Genomic DNA, 27,791 nt, shown 5'->3' with positions numbered 1-27,791 from the left:
TCCCCTGTCGCGGTGGCGCTGTGGGGCACGAGCCGCCTCCCAGGCCGGGGGCGCCACAGAGCCGGCCCGCCCGCTGATGTCCGGCGCTGAGGTCAGCGGAGCCCTGCCGATCGGCCAGGGGGTCAGGTCAGCCTGGGACGGTCGGCGCGGGGCGGGGCCGGCGGACGGGGCGGGGCCGGCGGGCGGGCGGGGCGGGGCCGACGGGCCGGATTGGCTGCAGGCGCGGCGCACGGGCCGGTCAGCGCGCGCCCCGCCCCGCCTCTCCGCGCCGCACGCCGCGTTCACGTGGCGCCGCCCCAGCCTGCCCCGCGCCGCCGGGTCTGGCACGTGGGCGCGGCGTGCACCCCGCGTAGCTGCGCGCCTGGTGGAGGCTGTGAGCGTCCCCGCCCAGTGGCCTGTTTTCGTTTTCTCGGCCGAGGTTTTCCCCCGGGTTAGGTCTAGGAGCGGACGCGCGCTGTCAGTGCGCCAGAGGAACTAGGTCGGCAGGTGGCTAGCAGAGTCCCGGGTTGGGCGGGGCCGGGGCGGTAGTGCGCGCGGCACAGGAAGAGGGACACACGGGAAGCGTTAAAGGAAAGTCAGAACGTGGGAGATTGAAAACGAGCAGTGTTTTTATCTTTGGGGAGTAGTTATAAGTGCCCGACGCCGCTTTTTCCTGCTCGGCATCCTGGACAGGATGTTCTGTGTCAGTCACATCAGTAAACAGCCGCCGGCACAGGTGCTTTGAGCCACAGGGTCCCCAGAAACCGCAGCCACGTTCCGAGTGCAAGTTGTCTCAGCTCCTGGTCTGGGGCCCCGATTCACCACGAGCTGAGGACACAATGAATTGGGACTTTGGTTGCCCCTGAGTTTTTTGGAGGGCTTGGAGTTAACTTGCAGAGAGTGATTCAGCTGGTGGAGGGGCAGGATAAGTTCTAGGAGGAGTGCTCAAAGAACTGGGGATGTTTAGCCCAGACCAGACGGGTCCCAGGGGCCTGTGAGCCTGTCTGCAAGTGTTTGAAAGACTCGTGTGATCAGATTTGACTGGTCCCATGCCACCGTGCTGGGGACAGAGCGCACTGTTCGCGGAAGGTGAATTTCAGGTCAGTTACAGAGAAGGGGCAGGAATGAACTTTGTGGCGTTCTCTTGAGGAACCAGGTACAGCTAGGCGTTTATACTTATCAGTAAGAAAATGGGGGAGCTCAGATTCGGATTTTGATGTGCCAGACTTCAAAGCCTTTGCCTTTCATGATGCATTTGTTTTAATGGAATGGGTTACTTTGGGAGTAGTGCCAAAGGGTTTTTTTGTGGATGGAACTCATTGCACTAGAGGTCATTCAGCCGCGCTTAGCCATGTCAAGGATTCTCTACCTGGGATGAAGAGGGAGGTCGTCCTGGGCCAGAGGAGGAGGCCACCTCTCTCTCCAGCAAGTCAAATTTTCCAGCAGGGCGTGTCTCTGACCAGTTGTGCCTATGAAGGCTCTCCACCTTGTTAAAGCAATAATCTTGACTTGGAGTTTAACAAATGCGATCACAGTATCCAACTGTTACACAACATTCTTACTGCCCCTTAGCCCTTCCTTTTTTCAAATCTGATGCTTCTTCCCCTTGCCCAGCCCCTCTGCCTAGATCAGACTAAAAGTGGGACCAACACAGTAGGAACTGAAGAGTGCAGGGGTAAGTAACTTGGGCTCATTTCGGCCCTGGAGGCAGCACCAGATCTGGTGTCCGGAAAGGTCAGGAGGGAAGCACCTGGGCTGCTCTGACTGGCTCTGTGGCCCTCTGTGTCTGACACTGCAGACTGCAAGCCTGGAGGGCAGATGCATAAAGGAGGTAACCCTCTCTGAAGTTTTGGATTCATTTTATGAAGTAATAGCTTCACACTTTATGAAAAGACAAGAGCTTTTTAGGAATCTACTTTTGCCTCTACTCCATGTATTAAATTGTCAAAAACCCATAAGAGCATCTCTGGGAGGAAGGTGGGAGTACAGAATGGGTATAAAAAGGCAATATCTGGTTTTTCTTGGCTCTCCAGCAGATCTGGTTACAATTTCTTACCAAAACCCAGCCAGAAAATACCAAACAGCCCTCTTCCTCCAGAGGCAGCATCCAGCCAGAGTTGGTCTCCTCTCTGCCCTCAATGTAATTTTCAGAGATCTAGAAGCTGTCTCTGAAGGCCCACTTACTTTCCTTTCATTAAGTCTCTGGTGATTACTTCTTAACCTTCTGGGTCTTACGTGTCTCCTTCAGGGTATCAAGGCATTGGAGATCATCCAGGTAGCAAATGCAGCCCAGCTAAGCAGTGCTTAGATCTCAGATTAAGATCTAAGCCGTGCTGTAGAGAAGGTGAAATATTCCTGTCTCCCTGCAAGTACTCTCCTTCCTTCTCCTCCTTCAGATCCTTCATTAAGGAGGGTTCTTAAGGTGATATTAGCTCAGTTTGCATTTGAACTGATCTCTCAGAGATCTGGAACTCAAGGGATGGTACCATAATGGTGGGCTTTAAGGCATAAACAACTTAGGGAGAGGGTAGGGAGCAAAAGTTCAGACACACTCTTCTTTCTCTGGCCTTTTGCTGTCCCCACCCCAGCATCCTCCTCCTAAAGGGCAGCTGGGGTCAGGTGCTGGGAAGGGGGGAGTGTGTTGGAAGGCTAGTATTGAGCCCCCTGTCACCCACTGTGGCCATCTTTGTATTAATGGATAAGGGGCAAAGATGGAACCCTCCCAGGCTCTTGCTGCAGCTGGGAGCGAGGGAGGCGGGGAGTTGTGCCTGGGCTCTGCAGTCAGACTTCCTGGGCTCAGATGCGAAGCTGTGTGACCTTGGAGAAGTTCCTTCCCCTCTCTGTGCCTCGGTTTCCTCGCCTGTCAATGGCAGGGTAGCTCTGAGGTTTAGGCCCCAAGCACTCCAAACATGCCTGGCACATGCTGGGTGCTCATAGGCGGTGGCTTTGATTCCCGACTTGAAGGAGCCCGCAGTCCAGGAATGACAACAGCCCTGTGGTTGCTCTCTGTGAGCTTAACTGGGCTGGAAGAGACAAAGATGGGTGGTGAGCACAGCAGCTCCCCTGCCCCAGACGCTAACCTGTCCTCTGGGTCTGCCCTGCGGAAAACCACGTGGCGTGCGGGGCCCTGACTCGTGTCCAGGGAACTTGCTGATGGTCCGTCCGCCCAAGACAGCCCCTCCCGCAGTGGTCCTTAGCCAAATGCCTCTCCTTCCTGTCCCCAGAGTTCTCTAACAGGGTCCCCCCTCTCGTACTCTTGGCACGAGGTAGCTGGTTGGGTGGCTGATGCGCCTGGGAAACAGAAATTTTCCCATTCTTTCTTGTTCTCCTACTTGTGGGATTTTTAATGGGGTGTCTGGTGGCGACAGGCAGAGCTGGATTTCAATTTTAGTGCAAGGAGGAATAAGGCAGCTCCAAAGTGGGCTGGAGCCATTGGAGTTGATAAGAAAGGGTAGGGAGCCTCAGCGGATACCCAGCAGACCCAGCCCATCTTTCCCTGGGGGTTTTTGATGTTGATCTTGGGCCTTTGTTTCTGTTCCTTAGGCTGCCTTGGGGGTGAAATTGCTCTTGTTGACTGGTGGGCTGGGAGATGGCTAAGGGACGGGGAGGAAGGGGATTGCTTGCTGTGGTCTAGACAAAGGTTTACAGGTATGCAGAGGCTTTTTAAAAATACTAGTGAAAAAATTCCGTATCGTCTAAATGTTGTGCTGTGCGGTGATATTCCAGTAGCTGAGCTCTTGCCCACAAAATTGGCCATCAGGCTCAGGATCATGGGAGGACTGGCCCCTGCCTGATTCCCAATTTTGTGTTTTTATAGTTATTTCATGGATGTGCACTTTCTCATACCTTTCCCAGCTTCTTGGAGATTGTGGGTCTAGATACTGAAAAGATTGAAATATCGATTGGTAGTATGTGTGGCTTGCTCTCTGGAAAGACTTTCCCTGTTGCCTATTTGTAGGAACTTTATATTAGTAACATTTTGGGAATCTTTTTTGCAGTGACTTTCCTGGACTGCTGTTTGTGGTTGTTTTGAAGTGGTGGGGCTGGGGGAATGTGCCCTGGGGGCCCACCCTCCGGTTCTCTAATGAGGAGACCATGGATTTGCTTTCAAGCAGGAGAATCATGTTTACCGGCTACAAGGGCTCCAAAAATAGATGCTTACCCCAAGACAGGTGGCAGTGGCATGCGGGGAAGCAATTTAAAAACCTCTGTAGCTCTTGACTGTCACCTTATCTTGAGTGACTTGTCGCATTGTTTGGTGATCTAGAAATGAGAAAGAATACTAAGTCCTTTAATGTAAAAAAAGAAATCCACCTGCCTGACTCCCTCCTCTTCCCCTCCACCCCTTGTTTATGTTTTCTTTCTTGCTCCTCCAACGAATGAAATGCAGAAAATACACATTTAAATGGGACTAGAAGCTTTCAGCCACAAAAATTCCTGCGGCTATTGATGATGGGAATGGGAAGACTAGGAACAGAAGTGGGGCACGGGGGGCACCATCCGTGGGGTGGGGTGGATGGGGGAGTGTAAGGAGATGGTGGTCTCGAAGCTGGGTGGGTGGGTGGGGACAGAGGGGTAAGAACTTTCTGGAAAGAGGGGATGACCAATACGATTTCCATTAATCCAGGAGTCGGGACAGGCAGGGCACACCTCATGTCCTTCCTCGGCCCCCAAAAGATTACTTGGGTGCAGGAAGAAAATATGACAACTTCCCTTTCTGTTTATTTTAGTGCATCCTTTTTAATTTCTAATTTTTGCTTAAGTTTTATGATCGATACGGTATAACAGCACAGAAGCACATGTTTATGATTGACAACTAAAGAAACGCCTTTTTGGGAAGTAATAGTGTGTGGTCAAAGTTTGGCTGCTGCTCCTCAAAGAAATGATGACACAGCCTGGGGACGACGGGGAGGGGGGTGCTTGAATGCGTGAGACTCATTGGTGATGTTATTACAGTGCAAATTTGTATTCACTGGGCTGGAGCCCCAAATTCTGCATTTGGAACTGACGCAGAGTGAGATGGTGTTTTCCTCTTCTTGCCGCAGTGTTGCACCTGGTGTCTCAGACCTAGAGGGAAACCCGAAGCCACAGGGCGGTCAGGAACAGATGCTCTGGCATTTTCTTTCCTGGAATGCCTAGCCCTTACTCTTGCCGTGGCGAGGAAGTCCCGCACGCACGCTGGATTAACCACCGGCATCGGTTCCCATAAGGGATGTGTCACTGTCACATGTCTTGTGATGTTAATTTGCTTCTCAGTCCAGATGGTGTCTGTGGCCCACTTCACAGAGAGGGAAGGTGCTGGGTGCAGCCGGGTGGAAAGCCGATGGCTGGGGAGTGTGGAGAAGGAGATGCGCGGGCAGGTGCCCTGCTGTCCCTGCCCTCTGTTCTGTACCCGGCGGACTGCGGTACTTTCCTTAGCTTTCCTTGCCCTCCTCTGGGGCGCTGCTGACACAGGGGCACCACACCTCCTGCTTCTGATGTGAACCAACATTTGCCAAGCACATTTCAACCCTGCAGCTTCCAAGTGACAGTTCCGCGAGGCCACTCTTCTCTTTCACCACCTTGCAGATAAGGAAACCGAGGCCCCGAATAGTTAAGTCACGTGTCTGAGATCATAGGGCTTGTAAGCCGTGCGGCAGGGCACGTTCTGCCCGCTGCGTGCTCAGTGTTCTTTCTGTTCGAATAAAGTAAAAACCTCTGTCCTGGGAGCCAGGAGAGTTCAGAGGCTTGAGTTTTTGAGGACTGGACTTCTCATTTATTCATTCATTCATCGAGCAATATGATGTGTATGGTACCACGTGGTCAGGATTCAGAGATGAACAAAATACTCCATGGCCTTAAGGAGAGAGAGAAGCGAAGATGCATTCACCAGACTATTGAGTGCTGTGATGGGGTCAGAGTCCCCTGGCCCATAGAGGGGGTGGCAGAGAAGGTTACCTGGCAGCAGTGTCCTGAAGGGTGAATAATCCTAGCAAGATACAGAAGGGGAGGGTGGTACCAGCAGGGAAATCAGTATGCTGACATCAGAAAGTTTTCCTCAATATGACCCAAATAGAAATGATAATAATTAATACATTTGAAACTTAATAGAGATAATCCTAATGACATGCTTGTTAATTGCTGTGTCTTCTTGCCAGACCAGCTGCTTTAATCATTATGAAATGTCCCTCTTGAACCCCACAATTCTTTGTTTTGAAATTACTTTGCTCTTCATAGAGCGACTTCCTTTTCTGTTGATTAGTGTTTACGTGGTGTATTTTACTTTTAAGTATCCACGTCTTTAAAGTGGGTATCTTAGAGTTGGGCTTGCTTTTTCTTTTTATCCAGTGTGACTGTGTCTTTTGATTAGTGTTTAGACCATTTACACTGAATGTAATTATCAGCCGTCTTCAAGCACAAGAACCAAAAGCTCCTTGTCCCTCATTCCTCTCAGGGGAGCAAAGATGGGGGACAGGAAGGGTTGTTCTTCCAGCCTGTTCTGAGCCAGAGTCTGGATTTGGGTTTGGCCTGCTTGCTCTAAAGAAGATTTCCTCAGTCGCGGGTCCCAGGATCAGTGGCCTTCTGGGTGTGGGCCTCAAGGGGCTCAGGTTTGGAGTGCTAGCTTGAGAAAGCAATGGCCGGTAGGTGTAGACAGTTTAGAAACCACTCTCCCCGCCCTCACACCCACATCCTGCCATGCAAAGCATCCAGCTTTTCCCCTTGTGTCCCTTTCTGGCCTGAAAAAAGCTCACTGGCCTCATGATGACACCTTATAATGCCAAAGAGCTGACTGATTTGCAAAAGGGGTTTACTTCTGTAGGGCACACTAACTCAGTGTAAATCTTACGGTGCTCTGGGCTGTCGTGAGCAGCCCCCCCACGGCAGAAGAAAAATCCCTTCAAAAGCAGAATTTCTAAGTCCTTATCTCAAGCTTACAGTGTAACGGCCAGGGGTGATGTGACACGTCCTATAGTGAAGGGGACTGGCCCTCGTGTGGGAAAGGATGTCCACCTCTGTGTCTGTACCATCCAAATGGAGGGCCGTTCTCCAGGTAAATATCCAATACCCTGTTGATGCACCCTGTCAGTGCCCAGTAATCTTGCAGTCCCGCCACTAAGTTCTCAGATCCCTAACGGGACCAGGTCAGTGGGACCCGGCTCCTTCCTGGTTGGGAGGGAGCCACAAGAGGCTCAATTCCCAGTGCCTTAAATTGGAGCTGAAGACCCAGGGTCTGAGGGCCAGGGACACCTGGCAGGGTATGGGTCACTTCTTTAGGTGTGGTTTTCCTGAGGCACAGATGGATTCTTCGGGGTCACCCTGGTGGGCGTTGGGAAGCAGGATAGAAATGTCCAATGAGGCACTGGGGACTGGAGCAACTTACAGCTTTGCCCAAGGCCAGAAGGCTTGACGGAGGGGAAGGAACAGAACTAGGGCTTCCCCTGCGGTGCTAGAACGCATCTGCCCTGTCCGTCCCTGGAGGAAGGCCTCTACTAATCCTCCGTGTCTTCCCCCTGTGAAGCCTCATTAAGGCTCAGATTATAATCCATTAGGCATCACCCACTCGAGTCATTCAGGTCTTCCCGGTAGCCCCTCACACCGCGCCTCTGCCGCACTCCCCTTCTCTCTGGCCCCTGACCCCATAAACCCCCACTTGTCCACTTCAGAGCTCACCTCACACCCCTTCCTGCACGAAGCCTTCCTTTACGTCTTGTGGCAGGATTGAGCGTTATTCTCGGCGCTTCCACCAGGCCCTTAAGCACTTCATAGTGGAAGCTCTGTCACCGCTGTCCTTTCCTGTGCTCCCCCCCCCCCCACTTGTCCACCAGCAGCGCCCGCCCCCAAGGGGCGGAGGTGGTCCTCTGTAACCCTTCTGGTCCCAGCGCCGGGCACGACTTCCCCAACCAGGGGGGAGGGCTGGCTAAGAAGGCTGTCCCTACTGTCGGCTTTTGTGTGTCTCGTCAACCTGTATTTTCCCACCCATACTCTAGAGGGGTGGTGCCTTGTGCTGGGTTAGGCACCGAGATGAATATTCCAGCTCTGAAGAGCTTAGCGTGTGGGTGGGAGCCCACACAGCAGATACCCAGTCCCATGCACAGGCTCGGGTCACCAGTCTTTGATGCAACATGGGAAATCCAAGCGGATGGCCACAGCAAGAGGGAGATGCAAATAGTCATGCAGGACGGGTAGGAATTAGACAGGAGGAGGAGGGATTTCGGGTGGAGTGCTCGAGAAAAGCAGAAGTGTCCGGGAGGAGGGGCTGTTTGGGGGAAGAAGCAGGTCAGATCACCAGAGTGCAGAGAGGTTGCTTGAGAACCCGCAGTAGAGAATCTGCCACGAAGCCTGAGGGTTTGGAAGCGGTCCTAGAGGAAGCAGGGAGACAGTGATGGTTTCTGAGCAGGGGAAGAACAGAACCGAAGCGTTGTGCTGGAAAATGAGTGTGTCGGTGGTGCGCTCGCTGGATTGGAATGCGAGAGGCTGGCGGAAGGGGTTGGGAATGGTGACCTGGGGTTTGGGTGAGGCTGTTGGGGTTTGATCGGAGTGGAGATAGTAGCAACAAGAAGAATACCAATCACGTATGTGAGCACAAACGGAAGGTAGGACTCGGTGATGAATAAGCCCTGAAAGGACTCGAACCGGCAAGTTGTACAAAAGGAGGGATCAGTGCTGACCAGGTGGGCCTCACTCCAAAGCCCGTACGTTGTCTGCAAACCTCTGGGAGCCTCAGTTTCCTTGTGTGTAAAATGAGGGGATGAGATCCCTGTGACTCATTCTGATTTCATGCTAGACCTGGTCTCAAAGCACAGACCTGCTGTGTTCGTCATTTCGCCGACCCAGGCCTGTTTCCCAGAAGAACCTAGACTTCCCTGACCTCTTCCTGTCTGGCCACATAACCTGCTTTTTCAGTCCAGCGTAGGGACCCTCCGGAGAGCCACAGTGACCGCAGCAGTGGTCTGGCCCCGTCTCGCGGCCAGTGTGTTCTGGGAGTGGGGGTTCTCTTCACCTCCTCCTGCTGCCGGAGGGTCTGCAGTCCGGGGCCGAGGAAGCCAAGGCCTCAGGCCCAGTTGTCAGGGGGATTTTTGTCTCTGGAGCCAGGCTTGCTGACACGGGACTGCCAAGCAGGGGCTAAAGCTGGGCGGGCTGGGGTGAGCCTTCATTTCATGGCCCCCTGGGCTGTGAGCAGCTCCTGAGGCGAGAGGAAGGGCGGCGGCCGAGCCTGCACTTGGCACTTGCTCAGGTGGCTAGCGGGCTCCTTGGCTGCACCCACTCAGTATCCCTCTTCCGCAGCCTTTGTGGGTGATGCCCCGATGCGCGGTCCTCGTGTGTCCTCATGGACCACTTCTGTTTCGTTTCTTTTCAGTTGAGATGGATTGGCCCCAGCATCTCCACCAAACACCAGATTCACTTCTTTGGTTTCCATGCATGAGGGAAAGATCTCTTTTTAGTAGGGAGAAGTATGAAGTTGCTGTTCAGGTGGTGATACATTACCGACAAATAGGGACATTTCATCTCCGTCTTGCTACGTGCCCTCCTCGTTCTTGGCAGTTTTGGGCATTTTAGGGACAGAATGCTAGGGATAACTGTAAAAATCCCAACGTATTGAGCACTCAATGATGTGCCAAGATCGTTCTAGGTGTTTGCATGCATTCACTCACTCACACAGATGGGAGAAGGTCCTGATCTTACAGCCAGCATGGCTGGGGCCTGGAGAGGAACTGAGGAGCCCAGAATGACAGGCAGTCCCTGCTAGAGCCAGAACCCGACCAGGGAGTCTGGCTCCTCGGCCCTTATATGTATAGATCCACCAAAGTCACCGTGGAGAAAGGAGAACCACAAACCAAGCAAACCAAAAATAGCTAAACACGGAAACAGTTATACATTTTATGTTTATTCATAAAAGAAGATATATCCAAATGGCCAATAAGTAATGAAAAGCCACTGTACCTCCTTAATTACCTAGGAAATACAAATTAAAGCTACAGTGAGATACTGTCTACCTCTCTTACACTACTCCGTGCCAGAGTGGAGTAAAAGGAACTCTCACGTGGAGGGAAAATTGGTGTAATCACTTTGGAAAACCACTTGGCAGTAGTCCCTGGATGGAGGCAGGCACTATGACCCAGCAAGTCCACTGACCCAGCAATGCCATTGGCACAGTCCCCACAAAAATGCCTTCATGTGCGCACTGAGACATGTACAAGGATGTTGGCAGTAGCATCACTTGTGATAGCCCCAAAGGGGAAACAATTCAATGTACCATCAATGTGGATAAATACGTTGTAGTATATCTGTGCAATGGAATGTATAGAACCATGGTAGCCAAGGAACCTTGGCGGTAAGAGGCAACATGAAAGAGCTTATGAGCAAAATGTTGAGTGAATAAAGCCAGACACAATAGAATACATACTGCCCTATTCCACTATACAGAGACAAACCATACAAACTAATCTGTGTTGCTGTAACTAATCCGGGGGCTGGCGGGGGGGTTGTTGGACTGGCAAGGGGCTCGGGGGGCTTCTGAGGCTCTGGTAAATGACCTAGTTCTTGAGCTGAGCACTGCTTACTCAGGTGTGTTTGTTTTGAGAATTCATGGAACTTTGCGTGTTTATAGGTCTGTTATACTTCAGTAATATGTTTATTTAAAACATAACTTGGGTGACAGGAAGTCTGGGCCCTAGTCCTCACTCCTGTTAACTTGTGAGGGCCTCAAGCAAATAAACCTCTGTCTGGGTCCACTTTCTGCAAAATCGATGGCTTGGACCGGACCCCGGTTTGCAAATGTCATAGCCCAGAACCATCTCTGCAGACAAAGCCTTGCCTGAAATCTAAATATGAAACACATCACGGGGGTTGGGATGACATTGGGAATGACAACAGCCGAGGAGCTGTGGCTGCCGTCTGGGTGGGGCTTGAGGAGGCAGGCAGGAGCACCCCGATTGCATGCTCTGGGAGGGCTGCTGGGCTGCCTTTCCTGCACTGAGAGGTGACTCCAGGCTTCTAGCACTCAGCCTATGTGGATCTACTTCAGCACTTTATTGTTCTGTGATGGCTTCCTATATGACAGATTTCCTAACTCTGCTGTAAACTCTAACAGGGTTGACTGACTCTTTGGTTTTCCTCCTAGTGGCTGGAGAAATTCAGAAGCTACCCGATGACTGAAATGTAGCCATTCACATTTTAGTATGAATTCCTCTTATCAGATGTTCCCCCCTCCTACACATCATAGAGTTCAGTGAACTGGAGTTAGTGGAAGTGGAAGTGCAGGGATGGGGTGGGGATGGTGAGAGGGAGACGGAGTAAGATGGGAGTAAGATGAGAGTAAGATGGGCAAGAGGAAGGGAGTGGGAAGGAAAAGTAGCCAGATGGGAGGGCAGTGCACAAGTGGAGCAGCATTGAATCCTAATGCCACTTTCTGGGAGAAGCAGGGCCTCCTAAATCACAGGCGCAGCCCCTTCCCCAGGATCTCCACAGGCCAGCTGTCTACACCCAGCTTGCTCTAAAGTGCAGCGGGACTGGCCCGAGAAGCAAGCTCCTGTCTGGTGGGCTGGAAATGGTAGTGCCACAGGTCCCCTGCTCGGCACCCCCAGGCCCCCTCAGCACCTCTGCTTGGCTTCTTCCACAACAGGCTGGGACTAGGGAGCCTTGATTGTGGGGCCAGTGGAGGAAGGAGGTGAGGCCCCTTGTGCTCTCACTGTCTCAGCTGGACCGGGCCCAAATGTGGGTGAAGTTTGTCATCCAGTCTGGGTCCGGGGCCAGGAGGGCAGAGGGCCGAGTCTCTGCCAGGCGGCATACCGCATTTACCAATGCCCCGGGGGCCCTGCTCGCTCGGCAGTGGGGTCAGCCAGAGTGGCTCTCTGTCCCCATGAACCCATCCTGGGAACTTCAGGCTTAGGAAGCGGCCGTCGCCGAGCCCTGCAGGTTTTCGAGCCCCAGAGCCCCGAGCGCAGGTGTGTACCTGCGCATGCGCCCAGCGGCGTCCCAGCTGCCCCGGTCGGTAAGTGCCACACTTGCCGTGCTCATCGGGGACTTCCAGCCTGTCTCCTTGTGTGCTGCGGGAAGCACTGGGTGCCATAAGTGACCTCCCAGGGGACTTTTTAATCCTATGATAGCGAGCAGGAAGTCTGGAAACTACCTAGTCGTTGAGTATCCTAAAGGTTTATCTAGCTTCTTTGAGAAGGCCAAGCCAGTTCTTCATTCTCATAAGCAAAACAAACAAAAAAAGAGTTTTCAAGGCAGCTGAATGGCTGGTCATAAGCCGCATAGAAAAAAAAAAAATTGCAGATGCGGCAGGAACACCAACTCCAAAGTGTTCACTTGTTCTAGACTTGATTTCTTTTTTTTTTTTTTTTGCTCAGAAATCTCTCCAAAATACCTCCAGACTCCACTATGATTTTATTTGCTGATTGCTTCCCATGCATCTTTCCCTTGCTTCCTCAGCAAGGTATAAAATCTTTGCAGTCAGGCGCCATATATGGCTCCCTCTTCCTGCAGCACCAGCCCGAGGCTCGGTGCATGCTGGTGCTGTGGCTAGGCGTGGTGCAGCTGGAGCCTTTATTCAGCTAGCCACTGGACTTGCCTGAGAAGCTTTTAAGAAATTGCACAGCCTAAACCCCACCCAGCAGTTCTGATCTCATTGGTCTAGCATGGGCTTTGCAGACTGGGTATTTTTTTAAAAGTTCTCTGGATGATTCTTACACATCACAGATGTTGAAAACCAGCGACCTGTTTCATGGTTCAGACTAATCAGTGTTGTGTGTTCACTCTCTGCCACTCTCCCTCAATTATCCAGCATATCAGCCTGGCATCTCAGTTTATTGAAACCCAACACATAAAAAACCTGATTTAAATAGCCGGGAGGCCAAGTTCTGGCTTTGCATGCGGACTCCAGTGGAAGAAATATTTAGGTGACCAGACTGGGCCCCAGAGGGCTTCCTGGTGAAGTTGTGTCACATCTCCTATCTGCCCACAAGGCCTTCGAGCTCCTTCAGCGCATCCTCATTTGGCCCCCTCGTTGCTTTGGGAGGATTGTAGAAACAGCGGCTGGGTTAGTGGGTAATCCATTTAGAAGGCATCCCATGATGGGCTGTTTCTGCAGGTAGCTAAGCTCATCCACTTTGCACGGATGCCGTAGCATCCAGAGCCCACGTGTCCTGATCTTGGCTCCATATCCGGGGGTGCACGCTGTGGGGAGCCTCTGGCCCCTCTTTGCTGCGTAATACGTGTGTGATACCTAGTTTGAACCATAAATAACTGATTACCGTCTCCTGCTTGTGAGGCTCATCATTTTAGGTGGAGCCATCCAACTTGTACAACGTCTTGAGGGTCCCAGAGGTCACGACATGATATGGGGCCGAGCGGTTCAGTTTTCTCGTTCATACGGAAAGTGCTGAGCTGGTCCAAGTGGCCCTCTAATGAGGGCATGCAGCATCTCAGGGACAACACACAGGGGTCTCTCAGTGATGGGACCCGGTGGAAGAACTGACTCTGCCCAGTTTCCAAAAGAAGACCTTCTTTCTTCTGGAAGAAACCAGCAGGAGCTCTTTCAGTATTCTGTGTCATCCCATTGAACACCTGCAGCCATGTCAAAACTGCCTGTGCCTAGCTCTGTCCCTGGCTGACCCTGGCGGTCCCCGGTCAACCCTGGCTGTCCCTGGCTGACCCAGGAATTTCTCCTTTCCATACCTTTGCCCCAACTTCTGGTGTGGGCCTCCCGAGTTCTCTTTCACAACTGTCCCCTCACCAAAAAAAAAAAAAAAAAAAAAAAAAAAAGGGATCAGAAGAAGATACCCTCATTTATACTTGTTAACTGCGATTTGGTTAGTTGAGGGGCTGTGCTCCCGGGCAGCCCCCTCCTCTGGAATGACATAGGGGCTCCCGGGGGCCCCTCCTGCCTGAGGTTTCCTGGCAGACCTTCCTCTTTTCTTGCCCCCTTTCCCCAGATGTATATATGCATTCCCCCCAAAAAAGGTTGCATTTCTGGAGGCCAGTAGGGTACAGATCTCATCTGCATTGGAATCCCTGTTATGTGACCTGGTTTAAGAGTTTTACCTCTCTCAGCCTGCGTGTCCTTCTCCGGAAAATACTGACACTTACTTATCAGCAAGTTGTTGGGAAAATGTTTGCAAAATTTGAACACAGGGTCTGGCCCAGAATCAGCGCTCAGTAGATGGTGGCTGTTTTAATAATGACTGCTGTTAGGATTATAAAGTAGTTACTATAATATTACCATATTTTAATTACTATAAAATATACAGGAAGGCACACACACAAAACAAGAACGAAAGTTGCCTCTATTTCAGCCACCTGGATGTATCATTTTTGAGGTGTAGAAACACCCAATAAATTTTAGAAAATTGAGATTCCACTAGCATTACTTTTATGTGTAATTTCCTTGTCACCATGGTTTGCTGTTAGGAGTACACCTTTTGGATAGTGCCTTAGAGTTCTCAAAGAATTCGGTCACATTGAAAATGCCACCATTTGTGTCCTGTGCCATCTGTGTGTACCGGCTTTTATCTTATTCCCTGGTGATGAGTTTCTGGTGACTCACGTTAGCACTGTGCCATCGGATAGGGTCCTCTTCATCTACGATGGCGCTTTGACCTTGATTTAAGCGCACCAAAGGACGCCCCTGTAGACAGTGCTCTGCCTCTCCATCCCCTGAGAGTTCTCTCTCATTTGGAGTGAGGGCAGCCTTCCTCACACATCTTTGCTAGTCCAGCCTCATGTTTCTGCCTTCTTTGGGGTGTCTTTCCAACTCTTGGGGCGGCGATCTGGGGCATCCCTGGGCCAGGAGGACACTGAATGACTCTGCCCAGTTTCCAAAAGACCAAAGCGAAGGGAGAACTCCTTCAGAAGGCAGACTGTGATCCCTCCAGAAGAGACCAGTCCCTTGAAGCAGACATAAGCCAGGAGAGGCCATTCCCAAGCCTGCCCAGAGGCCAGTGCCCACTGCCCACCTCATGCAAGGCCTTGGTGGTGGGTGCCTGACATGCTGTTCCTTCAGCTTCCTCCTTCTGCGGAAGGCCTGGATAAAAGTTAAAAGTCAAGCAGCATGGGAGGGGGTATGCTCTAAGCCATTTAGCAATCATAGGATCTAACTGGAATGGGGGGCAAATTCTTTTTTTTTTTTTTTTAAAGATTTTATTTATTTATTTGACACAGAGAGAGAGAGCACAAGCAGGCAGAGGGAGAGGGAGAAGCAGGCTTCCCGCAGAGCTGGGAGCCCGACGTGGGGCTCGATCCCAGGACCCCAGGACCATGACCTGAGCCGAAAGCAGCCGCTGAACCGACTGAGCCACCCAGGCGCCCCGGCAAATTCTTTTCTGAAAGCAAGTTTACTAAGGGTGGAGAGAACAGACCATAAAAACTATTCATTGATGGGGTGAGGAGGGTGTTGGAGGATCTCATTTGTCTTCCGTCCGGTGTGGCTGGACCAGTACTCAGTCTGAAGGCGACTCCGTGGGGTTCTGAACTCACCTGTTCACAGTGATGTCGTCTTGCTGACTCCCTGCAAGAGCAGGAGCCCTGGCCGAATTTTCTGGGGTGGCCCCAGTGAGGCTACTGGTGGCTTACCTTGCTTTCAGGGAGACAAGGTGGCCAAAATCAAAAGTTTTTGGTGGTGTTTTTTATGATATAAAATAGAGAAATGATTTTAAGTAGAACTACTCTCGATTATATTATTAACGTTTTAATTACGAAGTTCGTATTAGTAAAATTTTGATGAAATTCATGATACATTCACCAGTTAGGAATGCTTTTGGCTGTATAACTAACAGATTACCTGACCAACAGTAGCTTAAACCAGAGGAATGTCATTTATTCTTTACCATAAAGCACTGGTCACACTTTCTTACCCCATGCACAAAAATAAACTCAAAATGGATGAAAGACCTAAATGTGAGACAGGAATCCATCAAAATCCTAGAGGAGAACACAGGCAGCAACCTCTGTGACCTTGGCCACAGCAACTTCTTGTTAGACATGTCTCTTGAGGCAAGGGAAACAAAAACAAAAATGAACTGTTGGGACTTCATCAGGATAAAAAGCTTCTGCACAGTGAAGGAAACAGTCGACAAAACTAAAAGGCAACCTGTGGAATGGGAGAAAATATTTGCAAATGTCTTATCAGATAAAGGGCTAGTATCCAAAATCTATGAAGAACTTATCAAATTCAGCACCCCAAAACCGAAAAATCTAGTCAAGAAATGGGCAGAAAACATGAACAGACACTTCTCCAAAGAAGACATCCACATGGCCAACAGACACATGAAAAGGTGCTCAACATCGCTCGGCATCAGGGAAATCCAAATCAAAACCTCAATGAGATACCACCTCACACCAGTCAGAATGGCTAAAATTAACAAGTCAGGAAACTACAGATGTTGGCAAGGATGCGGAGAAAGGGGAACCCTCCTACACTATTGGTGGGAATGCAAGCTGGTGCAGCCACTCTGGAGAACAGTATGGAGGTCCCTCAAGAAGTTGAAAACAGAGCTACCGTATGATCCAGCAATTGCACTACTGGGTATTTACTCCAAATATACAAATGTGAAAAGAAGGGGCACCTGCACCCCAATGTTTATAGCAGCAATGTCCACAATAGCTGAACTGTGGAAAGAGCTGAGATGTCCACTGACAGATGAATGGATAAAGATGTGGTGTATTTATACAATGGAATATTATGCAGCCATCAAAAAACGAAATCGTGCCATTTGCAATGATGTGGCTGGAACTAAAGCATATTAGGTTAAGTGAAATAAGTCAGTCAGAGAAAGACAAATACCATACGATTCCACTCATACATGGAATTTAAGAAACTAAACAGATGAACATAGGGGAAGGGAAGGAAAAATAAGAGGAAAACAGGAAGACAAACCATAAGAAACTTTTTAAAAAAATTTTTTTATTGTTATGTTAATCCCCATACATTACATCATTAGTTTTAGATGTAGTGTTCCATGATTCATTGTTTGTGCATAACACCGAGTGCTCCATGCAGAATGTGCCCTCCTCAATACCCATCACCAAGCTAACCAAGTTTGTTTTTCCGAGTCCATCGTCTCTTATGGTTCATCTCCCCCTCCGATTTCCCCCCCTTTATTCTTCCCCTCCTACTACATTCTTCTTCTTCTTTTTTTTTCTTTCTTAACATATATTGCATTATTTGAAGAAACTCTTAATCATAGGAAAAAACTGAGGGTTGCTGGAGGGGAGGTGGGTGGGGGGATGGGGTAACTGAGTGATGGGCATTAAGGAGGGCACTTGATGGAATGAGCACTGGGTGTTATATGCAACTGACGAATCACTGAATTCTACCTCTGAAATGAATACTACAGTATGTGTCAATTGAACTCAAATAAAAAATTTAAAAATACATTCTGGTTCAATGGGTTATCCAAATAAAAAAAAAGGAAATAAAATTATATCACTACTTATATCATACACAAAGTAAATTCCAGTTGGATAAGCCTTCGGTGGGCTCCATGCTGGGTGTGGAGTCTACTTAAAAATTTTTTTGGGGGGTCTTGATTTAGCTCTATTTTTAGAATGCGATCCCCCGGGAGAAGGAAGAAGTGTCGGGGAAACAGAGAAGGGCAAGGATGCCCGTTGGGATGTGGCAATCCCAACGTTGCGCGCACCACACCACACAAGCAGGCCTTGCGACATAGCGCCAGTTCGCAACTTTCTCCACCGCGGGCTCCCCTCGGCGCGTCCCCGTGGTGCACTTCGCCTACTCAGCAGAGGGTGGTCTGCTGGCCAGTTTCTGTTCTCACCAGAGTCCAGGGGCAGGAACCTCAGCTGTTTGAACCTGGGCTCTTCCCCTCATTTGGAATATGGGCTGGGGGCATGTCGTCAGGGTGCGGTGGAAACCCAGGGATGGAGGCCACATCACAGCGTGGTCAGGCCCGGAGGAAGTGCATTCAGCCGTCTGAATCACCACTTTGGGGTGGGCTGGGACAGACAGTTCGAAACTTCTGATCTTCGTACATTTGTGGAGTACTTCACAGTCTTTCCGAGAGCGTTTTCATCCATATCTGATCTGATCCTCATAAGCACGGTCCCTGGAGCAGTCCAGTTTCCAGTCCACGATGGGAGCCCCCCTGGGTCACTGTAATAGGACCACTCTTCATCACACAGACCTATACTGAACACCTCCCGTGTGCCCGAGGTTTTCGCAGGCTCTGGTGTCACCAGGATGAACAGCTGTCCCTGTTTTGAGCTGCTTAGAGTCTGGTAATTATGATTAAGTTTCTATTTATATTTCATCGAGAACAGTTTGGATCACTGGAGAGTGGAAGAGATGCTGAGAGACCATCTAGGCAGCTCATCAGTGGACGAGGGAACTGAGGTCCAGAAGCTCTGTGGCCTGGTGTAGCTGCCTCGGCGGCAGGGTCCAGGCTCCTCGCTCCCAGGCCGGGCCCCTTCCTCCCCCACTCCCACTGGCTAAGCTTGGGAGATCAGACAAATCTGGTTCCCAGTAGTCGAGATACGAAACCTAGATCCTCCATAGGTTCCCGAGAACTGCTTTTTGTCATAGTAATTTCAAGTGCCTCGCTCATTTCGATATTTATTATAGGTCCAATGGCGTCACTCCATTAACTTCTCCCTAGAACCGGATGCTTTTAACATCACGAGACACTTTCACGCTTTTAGTGGGCTTTGCTTTGTGTGCTGTGTGAAGACCGTGTTACACTGTTTTCAAGCCCAGGAGTGAGCTGCTTAGCCTGAAGATTGTAGGTTTTCATGGGAACATGACAGTTGCTTACAGATACTGGAGAGCAAGCCTCTCTTGCTGGAATGGGGTACAGGCTTGTTCTGTCCCCAGCAGCAAAATGAGAGCCCACGGGGGAGAGTTACGGGAAGAGGTGTTTGGCTCAGTGTAAGAAAGTCTGGCCAACAGCACTGTCTAAAAAGGGATCAAGCAGCCTGAAGCTGCAGGTTTGAGCTGAGGCTCTCCAGGAGGGCTGTCAGAGAGGGGTTCCTAGATTCAGGGGGGAAATGGCCTGAGGGACATCCGAGGTTTAGATGGAGCAAGGTGAGCTGGTTCATTGCTGGGAACACCTCCCAGTTGCTGCTCCTCATTTAGAGGCTATTCCAGCAGCAGCAGATGCCCAGGTGAGGGCAGGTGGAGCAGCTTGGAGCTTGAAAGCCCTTTGCTACCCCTGCCTTAGCCATTCAGCCACGTCTAGCCTGCAAGTCTGAAAAATATCATTTAGCCAGGCAGCTAAAAACGGGCTCTGCTGTGAAGGAAGACGGGATGCATGATGGTTAATTTTATGTGTTGACCTGACTGCACCAAGGGATGCCCAGATCGCTGGTAAGACATTATTTCTGGGCACGGCCATGATGTTTCTAGAAGAGATTACATTTGATGTGAGGGGTAGAGTAAAGCAGATGACTCTCCCCACTGTGGTGGGGCATCATCCTATCCACTGAGATCCTGAATGGAACAAGAAGGTGGAGGAGGGGTAAATGTGCTCTGTCTGCTTGAGCCAACACATCCATCTCCTCCTGTCTTTGGACATTGATGCTCCTGGTTCTTAGGCTTTCAGACTCAGACTGAATTACACTGGCTTTCCTGGTGCTCCAGCTTGCAGGTGGCATATCGTGGGACTTCTTGGCCCCCAGAACCATATGAGCCAATTACTATAATATCTCTTCTCATACATACATGCTTTCAACCTTAAAAATAAAAATAACCAGGGGCGCCTGGGTGGCTCACTCAATTAAGCGACAGACTCTCAGTTTTGGCTTAGGTCATGATTTCAGGGTCGTGAGACTGAGCCCTGTGAAGGGCTCTGCACTCAGCGTGGAGTCTGCTTGAGCTTCTCTCTCTCCCTCTGCCCCCTCCCCCTGCTTATGTGCTTGCTCTCTCTTTCTTGCAAATAAATAAATAAAATCTTAAAAAACAAAACAAAACCCAGGTAGTTTACCAGCAAAATGAGTTTATTTGGGAATAGCAGAGCAATTGCAATTTGGGACATGCACACTGTGGTAAATCACAAGCAAACCTGGAGAACAAGGGAGGGGAGCATTCTTTTATGGAGAAGAGAGGGGAGTTGGAAGGGCTGGTTTTGTCAAAAGCCCGATCCATGGGAGGAAACTGGGAGTTTGAAGTGTAGTGGCTTCTCATTGGCTAGGCTGTTGCTGGACAAGGAGAGAAAGCTCCCTTAGTCCTCTGGGGATGTAAAGTCCACCTCTTCTTGCCCAGGAATGTGGAATAAGCTGCCCAGGTGGTGCGTGCTCAAGAGCCCCCCCTTCTGGGCCTCCTGACTCCATTTAAAATGTTTCCCTTCCTTAATTTTCACCCACCCTCCGTCACTCCCTCCTTCTCTCTCTCTCCTTCCTTCAAGAGCCCTAACTAATACAGGAAGTAATGAAACCTCCCAAATATGTGATTGATTTCACTGCATGGGAAGGAATGGACAAGGAGGAGGAACCGGGAAACTGTCCATTTTCTAATGTCGGCGCCAGCACCTGGTGTAGGGTTCAGAGAGAGGCAGATTCTGTAGAAAGCTGAAGGCTCCGTCTGCACAGAGCTCTTGGCCACCAGATACTGCATGTACCACGGGCCAGGTCCTCTGCTCTGCACTGTGCATAACCCTCTGTTATAGGTGGTGGGCATTGTCCCTGATTTATAGCCGCATGAAGTCACTGCCGCCGTGCCTGGTGAACCCGCTTGGTGTGAAGTGATTTGTTGGAAGTCCTCAGACTCTGCCTCTCTACCGCCACCGCTCATGCTCTTGGTGCCCTGGGCCTCGGTGGGGAGCTCTGGGCCGACCATGGCTTCTCCAACTATCTCAAGTCTCTTGCATTTGCTTTTCCCTACTCTTCCTATCATGCTCTTCTCCTTGGTCTAGTTAACTACCCTGTTGTAACTTTAACAGGTTTCATAGCTTCATTTCTCAGCTTTCTGTCTCTCATCTAACTGTCATTGATTTTTTTTCCTTTTTTTATTGAGTTAAAATCACATAATATAAAACCATTTTATTTTTAAAGTTTAATTTTACTTAAATTCAACTAATTAGCATATACTATGTTATTAGTTTCAGAGGTAGAGGTCAGTGATTCATCAGTTGCATAGAACACCCAGTGCTCATTACATCATGTGCCCTCCTTCATGCCCATCCCCCAGTTACCCCATCACCCACCCACCTCCCCTGCAGCAACCCTGTTTGTTTCCTAGAGTTAAGAGTCTCTTAGTGTTTGTCTCCCTCTCTGATTTCGCCTTGTAAAACCAACCATGTTAAAGTGCACAGTTGAGTAACATTTACACATTCACAGTGTTGAGCAACCATCACCTCTGTCATCACTCCAAAAGGAAGCCCCATCCCCATGAAGCAGGCCCTCCCCCTTCACCCCTTCCCCCAGGCACTGGCTGTCACAAATCTGCCTTCTGTCTCTATGGATTTACCAATCCTAGAGATTTTATGTCAGTGGACTCATGTGATACATGACTTTTTGTGTCTGCTTCCTTTCACTTAGCATAATCGTATGAGTTTGCTTGGGCTGCTCTAACAAACTATCATGGGGGGCTTAAACCACAGAAATTTATTTTCTCACAGTTCTGGAGGCTGGAAGTCCAAGATGAGGTTTGGTGTTTCCTGGGGCCTCCCTCCTTGGCTTGTAGATGACCACCGGCTGGCCGTGTCCCCGTATGGTCTTTCCTCTGTGTGCACACATGCCTGGAGTCTCTGTGTGCCCAAATTTCTGCTTCTCGCAGAGAAATTCATCAAGGTGGGTTGGGGCCCACCCTAACCTCATTTAACTTAATGACTTCTTTAAAGACACTATGTCCAAATACAGCGACATTCTGAGGTGCTAGGGGTTAGGGGCCAACATAGGGGTTTTGGGAGAACACAGCTCCGGTCCATTGCCGTGATGTTTCAGGATTCATCCATGTTTCAGCATGCTTCAGTACTTCCTTCCTTTTCATGGCTGAAGAGTATTCCATTGTATGGATGGACCACGTTTTGTTTATCCATCCATCCGTTGATGGACACTTGGGCTTTTGGCTCTTGTGAATAATGCTGTTATGCCCACTGTCTCTTTACACAAGGAGGTTCCCGGCATTGGGGGATGATGGGTGGGAGAGGAGAGCCAGGTAGCGTGTGTAATACTGTCCCAGACACTGGGTGGTAAGTGGCTGGGTGCACATTCAATGTCCAGCCTGCCATATCAGGGTACTGCGGTGCCACCATCCCCCTGAAGCTGGTGCACAGGTCTCTGGCGACGAGCTGTGTTGTTGTGAGCTTGCCGCGGGGATGGTGGAGGGCTGTCAGGCTGCCTGCGTGTTTCGCAGGCTTAATCACCGTCCAGCTGGTTGCACACTATTCTTGGCAACTCTGATCCACGATGATGGATGAGTGATGGCTGAGTAATCATCTTCTTACTGATGAAGAAACAGCCTGAACTATCAAGAACAATAATGCCGGGGGTTGTCCAACTTATCCTCCTTGAACAGACCTGTGTACAACTTATCTAGTGATGCACTCTGAAAATCTTTCACCTTCTGTAAGTCACATAGTCTTTTTCTTAGCAAAGGTGAGTTTTCTCCTGTTTCTTTTTCACCTGTGATTGGAGAGAAAGTGTCATGAGGGTCATGGAAGACCCTTACGCAGGGAGACATCTGGGGTCAGTAGTAGCCATGGTTTCTCTCTACCCAGAGATGTTACATTGGTTGATCTGGGTCTTACCACACTCCTGGATGTTTTCTTCAATCTCTTTGTTTTGTATCTGTGTCTATAAAATATCGTCATTGAGAAACTACTCTGGCAAGAAACAAAGCCATGAGTGTTCCCAGGCATATCTCCATGCTGACAATGAAAAGAAGCAAGATGACGGCGGCAGAAAGAAACCTGGCTGACCCCTCAGCCGTGCCTTCTCAGATGGCTGGCTTGGTGTGGGTCTGGTCCTCAGATTTTTCTCTTTAGAATTGGATTTTAGGGACGCCTGGGTGGCTCAGTCGGTTAAGCATCTGCCTTCGGCTCAGGTCATGATCCCAGGGTCCTGGGATCGAGTCCCGCATCGGGCTCCCTGCTCTGCGGGGAGCCTGCTTCTCCCTCTGCCTCTGTCTCTCTCTCTGTCTCTCATGAATAAATAAATAAAATCTTAAAAAAAAAAAAAAAGAATTGGATTTTAGCAGTGCGTCCAGAGATAGGCAAGCTTTGGGAGACTGAGTCACAAACCAAAGTGGTCAGAGAATGGCATGTAAATATAGATTGCCCACTTGATGCATTTCCAACTGTGGGTTGGAGTAGACCATTGAAGGCAGCTCACCTGTGAGTTCTCTGTGAGAGAAGACAAATGGTAATTCTGCGAGAGGAGGTTAAGTGGTAGTTCTCTCTGCGAGAGAAGGGGAGTGATAATTAGAAGGCTGCTGTGCATGGTGGACCAGAGACAGGAGAAAGTGGGTTACTGTATTGGCTATACTCGAAGAGCTAAGGCAGCCTGATACATCGGTGTCTCAATGAATTGTCCATTAATTTATTCTCACTGCAGATGATAACTTTTTTTTCATGATATGAGGGGCCCCTACTGCTTCATATGGCTCAGTTACGGGTTCCAACATCCAGCTCTTTTTCTGCCCCACCCCCCTCTTGTTTTCAAGCCTTCGAGAGAAATTTTCCAGAATAAAGCTTTCTGGTTCGCCTTCCTCTTTCAGTTTCACAAGGATAAACATTATTTGGGGGAGGTGTGGAGGAGAAATTGAGAGCCAAGTTGTTTGAAACAGATCTCCATGCAGGAGCCTGTTTCTTGAGCTGTCATTCACCCCCTCTTCCTTATAAATCCAGATCAGAGGTTCTGGACCTTATGATTATTTCAGGGTCCCAAGATCATTGCCTGCATGTTATAACCTGTTCTTAACACAGCAACCAGAGGCCAGTCTTTAAACAAGTTCTCATTCGGTCAACCCATGAGAGCCTACCATGGGTGTGCCTCTGTTCCAGGCACTCAGGATGGAGACATCAGTGAACATGAATGTATCCATGAATATGGCCTCCCTGTCCTAGCGGGTCATTCGTTATATTGCTCAGTCTTCTTTTTTTATTTTTTTAAAAGATTTTATTTATTTATTCGACAGAGAGAGAGACAGCGAGAGAAGGAACACAAGCAGGGGGAGTAGGAGAAGGAGAAGCAGGCTTCCTGCGGAACAGGGAGCCCGACGTGGGGCTCGATCCCAGGACCCTGGGATCATGACCTGAGCTGAAGGCAGGCGCTTAACCAACTGAGCCACCCAGGCGCCCAAATGTATTGCTCAGTCTTCTTATCGCCCTCCAGTGGCTTCCTAGCTTTCTCAGAAGAGGAACCAGCCTTCCAGATCGATCTATAAGGTGCTCCACCTACCTCCTCACGCTGAAGCCCTCCCTGTTCCACCCACCCTGGCGCTATCCCACATCAAGATCCCACTCCAGAGCCTTTGTTCCTATTTCCTCTCCTTGGACGGCTCTTACTCCAGATGTCTAGAAGGGAGATCGAAGACGGCTAACATATGGAACGTAAAAGAGCTCAGTGTGTAACAACGTAACGTGGAGATGACGATATTTTGGATTTATGACGTTAACTAAAATATATTACTGATGCTAGTTTCACCTGTTTCTTTCTACTACTACAAAATCTTAAGCTAAGATTGTAGCTCCTGTGGTATGGCATAGAGATGTCAGGCTATTGACAACCTGGGTGAAGCAACCATTCTGTAAAAATGTATTACTGACAATAGAAATTTGAGATTTATCTAATAATTTGGATAATGTTGGAGACGTAGGAGTATTTCTTCTTTCTTTCTTTCCCTTTACTAATAAATTAGGACATTCTAAGACCTTTGGCAAGTACACAAAAGCCCAAGGTCTCCTTCACCTCTTTTTTCTTTTTTTTAATGCTGATGCAGTTTCCTTTCACAAAACTGTTACTTCTTTATTTTTTTTTAAAAATTTAAATTCAATTAATTAATATACAGTGTATTATTAGTTTCAGAGGTAGAGTTTAGTGATTCATCAGTTGTATATAACACCCAGTACTCATTCCATCGTGTGCCCTCCTTAATGCCCATCACCCAGTTACCCCACCCCCAACCCACCTAACTTCCAGGAACCCTGTTTGTTTCCTAGAGTTAAGAGTCTCTTATGGTTTGTCTCCCTCTCTATTTTCCTCCCTTCCCCTATCCTCTGTTTTGTTTCTTAAATTCCACATACGAGTGAAATATTATAATTGTCTTTCGCTGACTGACTTATATCACTTACCATAATACCCTCTAGTTTTATCTTTGTCGTTGCAAATGGCGAGATTTCATTTTTTTTTGATGTCTGAGTAATATTCCATTGTATATATATACATATCTTCTTTATCCATTCATCTCTCGATGGACATCTGGGCTCTTTCCATATTTTGGCTCTTGTGGACATGGCGGCTATAAACTTTGGGCTATTTGTTTTTCTGCGCCATGAGCCTTTCCTACATCGTAAGGTGAAGGCTCTCCAGATGTGCCTGCTGGAGTACAAAGATGTGTGAATCTCTGCGGGGCTGGCTTTGTTTTCATCTGTTAAATAGCACCTTCCCTTGTAGGATCATGTGAAAGCTTTTAGGTATGAATCCTCACAGCAGTTTCTGAAGATGATTCTGCATCTTATTTCCATACCATAGCATTTCAAGACCGTCATCAAAAACCACTTGGATTCAAGATTTTGTTGTTAGCATTGTTATTGGGAAGGCAATTGCATGTCCCACTTGGAAGGCGATTGAAATGGGAGAGGCTTGAAAGACTACCAGGCTCGTTGAAGATCATGTTTTTTATTCCTTGGCTCATTAGCTATGTGATCACAAGCAAGGAATTGAATATTTCTGAGCCTCAGTTTCCTTAACTATAAGGAACAAAAGGAGGAGTGAGTGAGTTTGTGTGTGTGCGTGCATGCACACTGGGGGGACACTATGAAATTCCAGAGTAATTCGTAATTCTGGCAAGGACCACATCTTACTTGTCCTTATCCTCCCTGGTACAGTGGCTCTCGGTGAATACTTGTTGAATGTGGGAAGAAATCAGAGATGTTAACTTCATTCCATGTGTCCTCTTGGACTCAGAGAAAAACTGAAGAACCATGAGATGGATATGAAATTACCAGCTGATCTGCCCCCATTATGTGCAAACGTTTCTTACTGTTCCCAAGGGACCTCCCCACAGCCTGCATTTACCTACCACTTCTCTCTTCGTTCTGTTTTTATTCTCAGACATGGACATTTCCCCCTCTGGTCTTAAGTTACAAGCTCTTGGGCGTGGGAGCTTTTTTCTTTGTAATACTCAGCATGAGGCTGGGCACACAACACCATGATGACAAGCTATTTGCCCACCCACTTCTCTTCCCTGGCGGGACCCAAAGATCATTGAGATCCCAGCACAGTTTGCTCCTTGCAGCAGCTGACACACAGTCGCTGCTGTGAGTATGTAATAAACGCTAGACACCAGAAGATGGGCAGTGAGCTTCTCAAATCGTCCCCCATCCTTGTGCTCTGTTCCCCTTAGGGAAAGACAGGGTCAGCGAGGACCTCTTGGAGCCCTCAGCTGAACTCTGCATGATTGTCTTTCCCTTATTTTGTTTTAGGCGTGCACATTGGGGACAAACTACAAACCCATTGATATTTTCCCGAAGATCTATGCAAAGCCCAGAAATAGAATCCTTTCCCCCTAAATTAAAACACAGCTTGAGCTTGATTCTGTTTTTCCACAGGTACAGGATTCATGCAAATTCTGTTTGTGTATGTGTGTCATTTGCAAGAAGCTAAGATGTTAGGAACATATGCAAATCACCACAGAGTTCTTGACTACCTCTCTGCCAGTTCCCTTCTCCCTCAATGCCTGGACTGACACAATCTGGGTCTTTGTTTTATGCAGGATTTGAGGAAACTGAACTCTCACTGATTTTAAATATTTTGTTTTCTTAAAGTTTTTTGTTTGGAAATATAAGAAGTTACAAAATAGTTCGTAGAGTCCCATGGACCCTTCACTCAGCTTCCTCTGTTGGGGACATCTTACGTGACTGCAAATATCAAAACCAGGAAATTAACATTGGTATGATCCCGTGAACTAGACTTTAGGGTATCTGGTTTTTAAAAAGCACAAATATTTTGAAGTCACAAAATAATACTTTTAAAACACAAATAATTTATGTCCTGGTCTTGGGTGAGGAGGTCGACCAGGAGTGTAAGATACTCTGAGAGCAGTAGCTAGGCTTGATGCTGGGTAAGAAACACCGACAGGCAGTTTTAAGAGACTGGTCCCAAGCTCAGGGGCGTGCCCTAAGGAAAGTGGAGAAACACAGCCTGGGCGGAGGGAGATGGGAACTTGCTGTAGGGTTCAGTGGGACTTGGGCAGCCCACTTTTCATCTCTTCACCCAGACCCCCGGCTGTGGCCACTGAGGAACGTTGTCACAGCCTCATAATGAGACATGTAAGTCCACTTGATGGGAGACAAGGATATGACACTGGCAGAAACAAAGCGATTTTTTTTTTAATAGTTGCTTTTTTTTTTAAGACTTTTTTTTTTTTATTTGACAGAGAGAGACACAGCGAGAAAAGGAACACAAGCAGGGGGAGTGGGAGAGGGAGAAGCAGGCTTCCCGTGGAACAGGGAGCCTGATGCGGGGCTGGATCCCAGGACCCTGGGATCATGACCTGAGCCGAAGGCAGATGCTTAACGACTGAGCCACCCAGGTGCCCCACAAAGCGATTTTTTAAATAGACTTTATTTTTTGGAGTCTTTGGTTCGCAGCAAAGTTGCGAGGAGCGTGGAGTGCTGTCGTATATCCCTGCCCCACATGTGCACAGCCTCCTGCATTGTCCA

The 27,791-nt window shown here is 49.0% G+C and overlaps 1 protein-coding gene and 1 long non-coding RNA gene across 2 annotated transcripts in view; both read left to right on the top strand.

Moving 5' to 3' along the window:
- The window catches only part of PFKFB3 (6-phosphofructo-2-kinase/fructose-2,6-biphosphatase 3), a 77,096-nt gene that overhangs the window by 17,861 nt on the left and 31,444 nt on the right, over window positions 1–27,791 (top strand). The gene's annotated exons all lie outside the window — the stretch shown is intronic.
- On the top strand, window positions 349–27,347 carry LOC129045814 (uncharacterized). The gene is made up of 3 exons (XR_008506060.2): window positions 349–373; window positions 15,121–21,696; window positions 24,044–27,347. It is a non-coding gene; the product is annotated as an uncharacterized LOC129045814 (long non-coding RNA).

Source organism: Mirounga angustirostris, unplaced genomic scaffold (genome assembly GCF_029215605.1).
Source record: "Mirounga angustirostris isolate CCGP_5_RB_7025 unplaced genomic scaffold, mMirAng1.0.hap1 SCAF_5, whole genome shotgun sequence".
Taxonomy (NCBI): Eukaryota; Metazoa; Chordata; class Mammalia; order Carnivora; family Phocidae; genus Mirounga; species Mirounga angustirostris.
This window is presented reverse-complemented; position numbering and strand designations above follow the sequence as displayed.